The sequence below is a fragment of the Papilio xuthus genome, unplaced genomic scaffold (genome assembly GCF_000836235.2).
Source record: "Papilio xuthus unplaced genomic scaffold, Pxut_1.1 DF827714.1, whole genome shotgun sequence".
In the NCBI taxonomy this organism is placed as follows: Eukaryota; Metazoa; Arthropoda; class Insecta; order Lepidoptera; family Papilionidae; genus Papilio; species Papilio xuthus.
In genome coordinates this window covers 1,401,611-1,414,054 of record NW_013530935.1, presented here as the reverse complement: position 1 = coordinate 1,414,054, position 12,444 = coordinate 1,401,611, and positions in this window count along the sequence as shown.

Below are 12,444 nucleotides of genomic sequence, written 5' to 3'. Positions count from 1 at the left end.
CCCCCCCCCCCCCTCGCACCTCGCGTACACACACACGTACACACACACATGCCAACAATATATGTATATTTGAATCATTAACGCAATCCCTTTTGGCTGTAGCTAACATAGATATATGACTAACATCGCGTGTATTTACTAATTATTAAGTTGTAAGTGTTAGAAAATTGGACTCAATTGTGACAAGCTTGACTCGAATTAGTGTCAGAACATGTGATAGCTTTCTTAGGCAAAATTATGTGTGAAAATGTCTCAAACTAAACAGCATAGTGTAGCTGCCTCAATATCTATGTGCTTCTAATGATAGTAAATGTCGGCCATCATTGAGTGAATTATGTTTTTTTTTTTAATCTAGAATAACGCGACACTTGAGTATTACAGTGAGACTGCCAAAATGGAGATTTCATGTTTGATACAACGAAATTAAATCATATGTTCTGTAGATTTTGAGATAGCATATTAGAAACTTTATAGCTATAAACTAGCGGTTTTTAAATGTTATATAATGATCAAAGTTTCGTTTATATTTTTTTGTTACATAGATTAAATAGATGTGCTTTCCATAGACAATGTTGTAGGAAGTTGAACATCGTTTAAACACCGCTAGAAATGTATAGCTGTAGTAAGACAGTTCGCAGAGCATCTGGCAACACTGACCACGCTCCCTTGTTATAATCTGTAACATATTTATAATAATGAATAAATGAAATATCCAATAATAATATTTAATGTAACGGCGGAGCGGCGCGGGAGGTTTTCTACAACTGTATATTATTCATTTCTAAAGTAACGTAACGTGTTGGTGAAATATAATATTTTTTATTCAATTTTTTTAGTAAAATTCAAATAAACGGTGGCAACACTTCTAAAGCTGTTTTAATACTAACCCATAAACCCTTTTTTCATATTATAAGATGGCGAATAAGCCAGCGGACACCTGAATTCGCTAAAATAGCGAAGTGATAGCTGCTTATAGACATCGCATTTGCAATTGTATTGTCTCCCATTAGACAAAAGAGGGGATGCAAATAATTTCCTTAAGAAAAGAGTTGATATGGCAATATTACTAAAATAAAGCATAGGGACGCACAATCATCAGACGAAACGCGGCATTGTCTTTGGATTTCAATATTTCATTATCAAACTGTTGTGTTTCTGCTAAGTTCATGAGGAATTCGATAATTAATTACAATCGTTTACTAGCTCTATCGGTACGCATTGCGCACGCGCATTTTATAAACATTACATCGCTTTACCACTAGATGGCGCTGTTATTATTTTCCCACGTACAAAAATCCTGATCCTAAACTTATTTAAAAAATTTCTAAGATATCAAACCATTTTTTATCCTTAGCAGACGTTAAATTACTAAGTTTTAGCTATAATTAACAAGCTATTAAACAAAATAAATCATCTTGCAAGACATAAAAATGCTTCAACTAGTAAGACTATGAGATTAAATTATTAATGTCATTAATGTACATAAGATTGAGGTCAAGGATAACGAGGAGCTTGAGACGCCGCGTCGCGGGGAATGAGATCAAGTCCTTGGGGAACACAAAACGATGTAAAAAAATAAGAGCAACGTCTACGAAGCGACCGGCGAATATTACACGAGACGAGCGGGCCCAGCGATACAATAAAATGAATGTTTTAATCTATAATATTTTATATCAAAACTTGCTTCTGCACGCGGATGCGATCGCGATATCTCTATTTTATAATTCATTTTACTTATGTTTTAAGTAAATGTTTGTTCATTATGAATACAATTAACTATGATTTCTTTTGATCATTTTAAGTAAGGTCTGAAACTGAAATAAAATGATCGATCCGAGATCTGTGATCTCTTACAAATTATTGCGTTAATTTTTTTTTGTCGCGATTTACTTTATTGTTCACTTTTCAAAAGAGTTATTTTGTCCTGTATAAGTAGGGTTCTAAGTACGTAAGAGATTACAAAAAAATACGAATCTTAACACAATAGGTCATCTAAGCCTCGTATTTAATTTTTTTACAACAGGTATCGCTTACATAAGTGCAAATTTAAATCCAACTTAGGGTTACCATTGCAATAAAGTTTAGCTGACATTTTTATGAATCGAATTTAATAAAAGAAAATGACGCGGATGTCCATGTGCGTAGATGATCATTCCAATGTTCCCGCCGTTTGTTTGCCGCCTTCATTTGTATAAAAAATACCAACAAATTGTCATTGGTCTTATGACCTAATTAAACTAACAGGATGTAACTTAATATAGATCCATTTCAAATGGAAATTAATTAACGACTTTCAGTTATGAATCGCATTTGCTTGCAAGCGAGCGGTTTCTTTTAAAAATACATAAGAGTTCGGTTACTCTTGTAAGTAAAATGTGTAGAATATTGTAAGCATAAAGAAGTCATCGATTTCTTCCTAATCTAGAAAAGAACTTGTCTAATCTACCATGTCATCAAATCTAGTCCACATTTTATTTAAAATCTCACATAGAAATTGTTCTTCTGTAATTTTTGTAATAATTTCTTTATAATCAGTAACCTTGAGTAATCCATCGCAGATTTTAAATCTAAATCCCGATATGGCAACCCTCGTAGATCGGGTATTCATTTGATGAATAACTCGGGATCGCTTGTGTGTGTTGTCTCGAGGGGCGCAGGTGTGCGGGCGCTATTCACCACGACTCCTCGTCTCTGAGCTTCCTTACGCAGCTGGCCTTTAGAAGCTTTCGCGCGCTGTCAGTTTTGCGCGGGATTTTACTTGCGATCTGCGGATGTTATCTGTATTATTATGTATACTGTACATCCGTTGAATAATTATTCTTCGGAATAAATAAATGTGTATTTTAAAATTATCTGTCTTATTTGTATTAATGCAAAAACACGGTTGGCGATGATATCTAATTTCTCTTTTTTCTGGTATATTCCATTACCAGAAAGTCTGCAATTGCTGATAGATTAATATTTCACGTTTTATAATGTGAAGAAAACCCACAACTTTACTTCGGATAGAAAACATGCAAAGTTATGATTACATGATATGGCATCAAACGTTTAGTGTCCTATTTATATTCTACGTAAATTAATTTTACATAATTCAAGAGAAATTCCTTTAACAACGGAATCTTTTATTTCATTTATGAATGCTTCTTGGAACGATAATCAATAAGCAAAAATTACTCATACAAAGGATTAAATTTTCTTTTCATTTACGTATCATTCATATGTAGAAACATAACGGTTTATTTCACCTGGCAACCCTGCAGACGTGTCATGCCAATACACGTGTCAAAAGTATTTAACAGTTATTCAAAGTTATAAGTTTGGTTGTTCATAACATTACCTGCGTGACCTTGGGCCTGCGGTCCTCGTGGCCTTGGGCCCGAGGGGTCCAAGCGGCACAATACACGGCCGTTGAAACTAGTCCTGGCTGAATAGTCCGGAAACCGTCGCCCCTTGCTTTTGAGCTGCGATGTAAAATCGCGAATTGTCGACATCTTTTATTCTAATAGCCTAGAATATAACTAGGGCAAACTATGCCTAGTCAGACGAGGGTGGTTATTTAGGTTTTTGTTACGCCCTATTAAGGGTCTATTGTCAGAATGGTCGTTCGAGATATTAGTTTTTTTATGTTTATAGTCCCCTTGAAATTTTAAATTGTAAAGCAATTTTTTTATACTCTAACACATTAAATAAAGTAGTCAAACAGATTTTATGACATTTATTTACTGAAGATTCTATTACAACAGCAAAGGGATATTAACCTACTTAATAAATAGTGGCATAAACTAAAATACTAGCAAGTTAAATGCATGTGCATAGCTTCAATTTACGATGTGAACTTTGCAAAAACACTTTTTATTATTAGCAACTAGCTGTCGCACGCAACTGCGTCCGCGTGGATATATATAAAAAAAAAATTAATTCGTGTAGCCTATGTGTTCTTTCAGACTATATACGTATGCCAAATTTAATCGAGATCCGTTCAGCAGTTCTAGAAATACCTATCTTCAAACATCCATCCACATCACATCCATTTAAACATTCGCATTTATAATGTTAGTAAGTTAAATAAAAAGCTCTTCAAGGCATACATTTTAAAAAGAATGAATAATATCCTATGTCCGTCTCCTGGCTCTAAGCTACCTCCTCAACAATTTTCAGCCATATCGGTAAAGCCGTTCTTGAGTTATAAATAGTGTAACTAACACAACTTTCTTTAATATATATAGATTTACCAGCTTTGTCGTTTTTACTAATAATTTATAAAACTTATTTTGACTATTTTTATTAAGACTAGATTTTAGAAATGGTCATCAGTGTTTGGTTTCCATGTGTATATCGAGAGGAAACATAAATTTGTGTTAATTAATATACAGATAAAATTAAACGCTTTCATGCAAAATTACAAAATTATTGTTCAAGATATTTTTTTATAATTAGCATTAATTAAAATTAGAATCGAAATTTAATCGGCTGTTGGCACTGACCAGTTATTAAAAATTAAATTTTAAAAACAAACAAAATTTAGGATCTTGTGTTGACTTAGTAGACTAAAGAGATTGACTTAGTTAAAAAATAGCTATAATTTATCATTTTAATTATGTTAAATTGAAAAAACGTCATCTGTTCATCACCATCACCATCATCAAGCATCACTGCACTGGAAGTTGTTTACGTGAGTAACGTAGAATATGTACGTACGACTCACTGAGCTCTATAAATGGACTGGCTATAAGACGTAGTATTTTGTGCCTATTTGATCATCGACATTTTGGCGCTGATGGTAGCGGCGCTATGGATTCAAACTAATAATATAGATAGAATTACTGTCAATCAATAGGTGCGTTCCAATCGGAATTGAAAAATCTGTCAATTGTAAGCAATTGCCTATCCATTTATAGAGATTATAAATGTTTAATTATGTCACTCACAAATTCTCTTGATTTTTAGATGCTAAAAATTATGACGAAATGTTATAATTATAATTTCAATAAACACTGCTCTCGAGTCCAATTAAAAACTAATTTTGAATAATTCGCATAATAATAAATGAATAAAAAAGCAATAGACCGATTTTAAGGAGGCTGTCTAAAACATATTTATAAAAACCAGACGTACCGGTAATTTTAAAACAAATAACGGTTTAGAATATCTTCTTAGGTTTTTATTTTTATTTCATATAAATTAAAATTCGATTTATTGCGTTAAAAGAAACGCATTTGGTATATTTCGCGACGAAACAGTTTTAATGGAAATTCGCAGGTCGTATAATTTCACGCGCCGTTTTCAATCGCCTACTTTTGCGTTTCTCACGTTCTCGCAAACTCCGTTAGTGACTTCTTTTAAGATATTTGCAACTATAATATTACATTTATTTATTTAACACATTATTTTATGAAGTTTTTATTATTTTGATTGATCTTATAAGATTTTCGAATCGAATTTCATTGAATTTTATGCGTCTGTTTACCAAAGGATGACGCGAATACAGGGAATGGTTATTGAGATAAAAATGGAAATGGTATCGTCTTTATGCCTAAAAATAACATTTTTGGTCAGAAATTTCCTGCCTCATAATTATACTCGAATAATAAACAAAGAAGTAAAATAAATTTGCTTTTTAAATTTAAACATTCAGATTTTTTTCTTCCTTTTTTAACTCGCATGTGGTTATTCTGCAGTTATACAACATTATGTAATTTCCCGCCATTTCGTTAAGCATGTATTATAGCCATTGAATTGATTTTTAATCCGATATCCGCGGGGTGGGGCGCCCCGGAACCCTAGGGGTGGAGCCCTACACCCTTCTAACTGCGAGACACAAAGGGTGCGCGTTTCTCAGCTTTTTTAATGTCAAGGTTATGTTATTGTCCCGTTTCACATTATTTTATTCATTGACGTTACTTCGAAATGTGCTCTGTTTATTTATATAATAACAAGTTTGTACGCTTTTAAACTTTGTTCAATATTTATGTAAAAATACTTCGTTAAGTGTCAGGAGGTTTTTGCCGGTTTTCGCGAGTTTTATTATATATAGATATTCATATTATAGATATTTTTGTTCTATTGAGGACCTAAACAAGTATGAAGAGAAACCGTGGCTTTCTGAAACCAAAGTCCCCGCTTAAAGTATTGCTGTCTCTGTTTTGTCAAAGATGAAAGACAGGGATGAAGTTATAAACATATAACCAAGCATAAATTCTTGATGTATTCGTATTTCCCCGAGAAGATTTTTAAATCGACTATTATTCGTTACATCAATCTCTTTCTACCCTGTTTACGGAATACTTGAAGATACGCACGTCAATGATTTCCACAGTCGCCGCGTACAAAGGCGTTTGACAGCCCCTATTTAAGCCGCCCCGCTATTGTACGCCCCTATTGTCAATGACGTATTCAATTTCTATAAGCTTTATGTTTCGTTACTTGGGAATTTCCAAAAATGTAAGAGAAAAGCTTCCACAAAACTATCTGGTTCACTGAATTGAGTAATACGGGATCAAATAATTTGATTTAGGGTACTCATGTGACAGATGGAAATGGTATTGACATTTGAGCAGCCCTTAGCGCGAATAACAAACTAAGGCTGTCCCTTGGTGTACTCTGGGACCATATATAAAATTCTCGTGTCAAAATTTTCGTTCCCATACTCCTTCGAAACGGCTTGACTGATTCTCATGAAATGTTGTAAGCATATTGAGTAGGTCTGAGAATCGGCCAACATCTATTTTTAATCCCGCGCGGACGGAGTCGCGGGCGACAGTTAGTCTCTATATAAAACATAGAAAACAATATGTTTTAAATAGGAATTATGGTTTCAGAAACTTATATTGTGCCTTTTTTTACTAAATCAACATTTAGGCTCTCTCTTAGTGAACACTTAAGAACTCTAAGTGTGGCAATGTAAAAATTCTTTCCTCTGACTGTCTTTTTACTATCCACGGTGGAAAAATTGTGTCATAAATATCAAAATTAATAAACTTTAATGTTGCGTTAAAATTACGTTATTTTAGTAAAAAAAAATAAGAGCTTAGCACCAGATGGTCGATATTATAAAACTAGTTGCCAGTTTATAAATGCACGATTTTTTTTTTTAATTTTATACATTCTAATAAAATCTCTATGGTGTCAACGCACGTTAAGCAAATCATTTGCATTTTGGAAAAAAAACAAAGTTTTGAAAAAAAAAATTTTATGACATATTTATTACCGTACATTTTCTTTTCTTATCTGTGTTTACACTATTAGTAACCGGAAATCAAGATAAATAGGAATTCGCTTTATTAGATTTATGTTAAAATTTAACTTAAAGTTTTCTGGTATTTTTAGTATGAACATTGTGTAACATGAGACACTGAATTAATTATTATCAAAATGGATGTAAGTTGTTTTTTTACATTGAAAATAATATCATCATCATCATCAGCTCGCTATATGTCTTCGCTAAGGGACTCGGAGCCTACCCTAACAGGGTGACTAGGCGTCAACAACGTTGGCCCAGTCCGGGTTGACTTCACACATGTCTTTGAATTTCTTCTCAGATATGTGCAGTCTGCATCACGATGTTTTCCTTCACCGTAAGAACGTCGGATAAATGTACATATGTAAATCGAACACATGTTTTATTAGGCGATTCGTTGCTCGTTTGCACCCTTCTCCTATAAAAAAAAACATTGGTATACGGCGTGATTCGAACCCAGGACCTGCAGATTGCAAGTCAAGTCAATCCCTGGGCCACCGACGCTGTAAAACAACATATGACATTAAAATCAGCTTAGTTTTCTGACCGGAGAAACCATAGATTTTTTTATCATTGTAAAAGATGAATAGAGGTTTCAGTTTATGCCAACAAATAGATATTATCTAAAAAGGTATTGGTAATTGCAGAGTACAAGATCTTTACAAGAGGTCCCCGGAAATGGTGCACAATAGACCTATCTTACGGCTAAAGATTTTTTTCCTACCTCCAAACGCAGTTCTAAGAAACATCAGGTAGTTATTGCATTTGTCTGTAACCGCCCTTATTCCGATTCTATTATGATTTATGTTTAAAATTTTAACATCAAACAATAAAGCTTTTGTACGGAGAAAGTTAGGGATGCATACAGTTTGGGGATTTAAAATTTTCCTTGAACTAGCCTATTCATAGTTGGGATAGGTACTTGGAATGTAATAAACATAATTACGTTTTATTAATTTTTCTTTTTTTTTAAATTCCAGCCAGTATTAACATATCATAAAAATCTATAAAGAAAAAGAAGGGAATAAAGAAAATTAAAAACAGCTTCAAATTATTTCAATTCAATCTGTTTACAATGTCATTAAACATTATATTACAATTTTCAGAATATTATTGTTATAGCGAAATATCGTAATGGCCGCCATGTTTGGATTTTGACAGTTCTCTGTTTACTGAATTTTCGTCTACATTGAAACGAGTTATAAATGTTCTTTAACCCAGACGAGAAGCTTATCAATTACTAAAATATAACAACTCTTTTTGTCGTAATTTATCAAACACTTCATCCCAAACATTTATACTAATAGTAATTAAGTTAACAATATTAGTTACCACTAGCACTGTTGGAGTGCGGCGTCGTTACTTTGACATTGGAGCGGTGGTCGAGTGCACTCGTGTGGTGTGGCTTGCCAGACTTAAAGTAACCTAGTGTAAACAATTCATCTATAGATAAGATTGTCTATGGCTCTCAAACTGTACAGTCGAACTACTGACCTGTAAAAATGGACTGGCTACAAAAATGAGTTTTTTGGTGATGATGCGGTTTGTAGCAGTGGTGTAGAACTAATCAACAGGTCCGTCTAAATCGGTGGGATGAAAAAGCTGCGATTTCTAAACAAACGCTTATCCATTTACAACTGCGAGAATTACATAGTAAACAGAAATATTTTTGTACACACATTTGGTAACCATTTCAAATCATAGTAGCTAGAAGCTTGTTCTAGGACTTGGTTTACTGCAATAGTCCAATGACCAGATTTGAAACTAACCACCAAAAGATCGGCGACCCAAATCCTTGATATTCAGCTATTGCCGCTTGATTTGATCCTAAGTAGGAAGAGATTTCTTACATTGCCGTAAAAATAAACGAATTTTTCGAATTTCATTGTCTTTCTAGCGTTTTTATTAATTTCGTAAATCTTACGGTAATATTATGAATTTTATTTAGGGTAAAATAAGATAAAAATCTAAATATATTTAAGTTAATTGCTATTAAAGAATATTAACTTAGTTTGGCCGATTTGTTATTCGAAAAATAAGTAATTTGTGGCATAAGAACTGTTCTATGAAAATTCAGACGAAAGTTTGAGAAACTATTTCACTGTATAGGCCAGGCCGGATCTGTTACTTTCCACATAGATATGAGTTCTGAGTATTGAATTAGTTAAACAACATTGAGAACCGCTGACCAAAACAAAAATGTACAATGCCTCTCTGTTACATTTAGTTAAGTGGTCGACACGAGAAATGCTATTTAACTTAATTGTAAAGTATTGCAACATTCAAAGTAGAAAGGTTTATTTACGAACTAGCTGCCGCCTGCAACTTCGTCCGCGGTATTAAAAAACTAGCCTATATGTTCTTCCAGACATCATCTACATCTGCGCCAAATTTCATCAAAATCTGTTGAGCTGTTCCGGAGATACCTTCTAACAAACATCTGTCCAAAATTTCACATCTATAATATTGGTAAGATATCACTTAGCCTTCTTTAAAGATGTTTCTTTGTTCTTTGCTTATAAACTTTTGTTTTTCCTTTGGCTGTGTTCATAACCAAAGTATAACGGGGTGAAAGAGATAATTGTAACATGTTTTAGCGGCAATCGGTAGGTGACTTCAGGGGGGAGTGCGGGTGAGGAGGAGGCAAGGCTCGGGAGCGCCGGGTTCGAACTCAGACCGGTCCCATCTGGGCCGACCGTTACCCAACCCACGTGCCGCGGTATCTTTCGTCGAATGCTTGCATTTGAAGTGATAGCTTAATGGTTAAAAGTATGGCGAATGTATGCATAAAGTCTTGGATTCCATTTGCACTTAAAATATTTTGTTATATCTGTTTTTGATAGTTAATAGTTGTGTCTTTTTTAAGTAAACATAGGTATGTTGCATTGTGATTACGTTTAAAAATAAAACTTGTAACAATTTTTTTTTACTAAAAGCACATTCTAAAGTGTTTTGAGGTTAACATTTTGTAAATCGAGGTTCGTTCCTTCCATCGAAATTTGTGATAGATGTAGAACTAACCCTAGAAGAACACATAAGCTACTAATATATTTTAATACCGCACGGAATCGCGGGCGACAGCTAGTGCATGCATAATTGAATTATGGAGAGAAAACTTTATGGCAATAAAGAGTGATAGGTTCACGTTGTCCTAAATATACAGGTTCTAACAATTCTAAATGCTTTTTGTTGTAACCTTTTTTTAAAATAAAATATTATTAGAATTTTAATCAGTGCTTAAAGAACGTTTTATAGACTGTGAAGTTGCACATATTGTATAAAATTTGCTTGTAACATTTTTCGGGAAAAAAAATATTTTACGCGTGCATATATTATAAATATTGTCTAAAGTGATAATTCAAGTTTCAATAATAAATATTTTTATTCCTTATAACTTTTAAATAACTTACGAATGTTACTGTTACTGTTTAAAATAGGTAAGATAATGGTAAGTTGTTTTAATGATATTTTAGCATTTACACATTTTGAAAAAAAGTCGATTTCATTCTTTGACAGCGGCATACGAATTTTATGACCACATTTTAAAGTTCCGATTTTAAAGCTTTTGGTTATTCGACCTCCGTTTGTATTTTCTATTATTTCGACCTTTGATTTCTTTTATTATTATCAAACAATTTTAAATAAGCTACACCTTTGACTCTGGGTTATAATTTAACCATATGCCGGCTTTCTTCACACTCATATAGTTCTGTTAGGTAATTAAGGTAGGGTAAAAAAAAAATAATAGCTGTCGCGAATTAAAAAGAAACTTAATAAGTAAAACAAAAAATGTGTTCTTCCAGACTACGTACTACATCTATGCCAAATTTCATATAGATCCGTTCATCAGGTCCGAATTTATATCACTAGATGTTGCCCGCGACTCCGTCCACGGGGTATTAAAAAAACATAATAAGTAGCCTATGTGTTCTTCCAGATTATGTTCTACATGCACGCCAAATTTTATCAAGATCTGTTGAGCAATCCGGAGACACCTTTAAACAAACAACCATCCATCCATCTAAACATTTGCTTTTATAATATTAGTAAGAAGTTAGTTAGATAAATGTTTAGTAATAAACGAAGAAATGATTTAAATAATTGGATATTTTAATATGTTGGGTTAAAATATAAAGGATCTTGGAACAGGTTTAATTAAAGGATTGTGTGATGCAACTCAGTCGGCGCTAACTCGTGTCCAAAGCTCCGTTAGGCTACGTCGCCCCGCAGTGAGACTCGACCCGATACTAAGAGAGGTCGCACACAAGAGGATATTCCGAAGCTAAGCTAAGACTTAATTTAAATAACGATTTACCAAGTTAGATAGTTAAATAAATATATGTAGAATTAATTATAATTATTGTAAATCCTGGGCTTGTATGGAACGGTGACGCAACGCGGAGGGACTTGTAAAGATCGGTAAAGTCTTGTAACGTGCCACCATGACCATGACCACAGACAGAAAAAGAAACAAAAAAATAAAAATAAAAATGAGGACTAAGAGAAAATAAGCTTAGTATTATTCAATAAAGTTCGCTAGATGCGCCGTTATTAAAATATTACTGTTTTCAGATATCTTCGCGGATCTAAACTCCGCACGAGTCGCTATGCAGAACACAAATCCAAGTTTAGCCGCGCGTAGCGGGATGCGGGGTGAGGGCAAAAAGCAGATCTCCGATGACCTAAGGCCGCCAAGATATTTGAAAAGAGTTATACTACTAAAACCTATTATATAAATCTTATTAAATCATCAATAAGGTAAAATAACTGCCTATCTTTTGGTGTACAACTAACTTAAACGCCACTACTGTTACGGCACCTAACGTTAGCGGTGATCGGGTCCAATCAGAGCTTCTTTGTTGTATTTTTGTAATTCATGAAGAGATGAGATGTATGTTAAATAAAATGCCCTTAACTTTTACTTCTGTGCTTGTAAAAGAGGGTCAACTTATTGCCCCTTTTCTTTGTAGAAGCATCTCGCAAAAGAGGATAATCTGTGCACTAAAAGATGATGAATACTTATCTTCTAAGATACGAAGCTTCTATCATAATCATCAGCTCACTATACGTCCTTACCGAGGGGCTCGAAGCCTACCCTAAGTTAAGGGCGACTAGACCATAGTCAATCACGCTGGCCAAGTGCGGGTTGGTTGACTTCACAGATATCTTTGAATTTCTTCTCAGATATGTGCAGCATCACGATG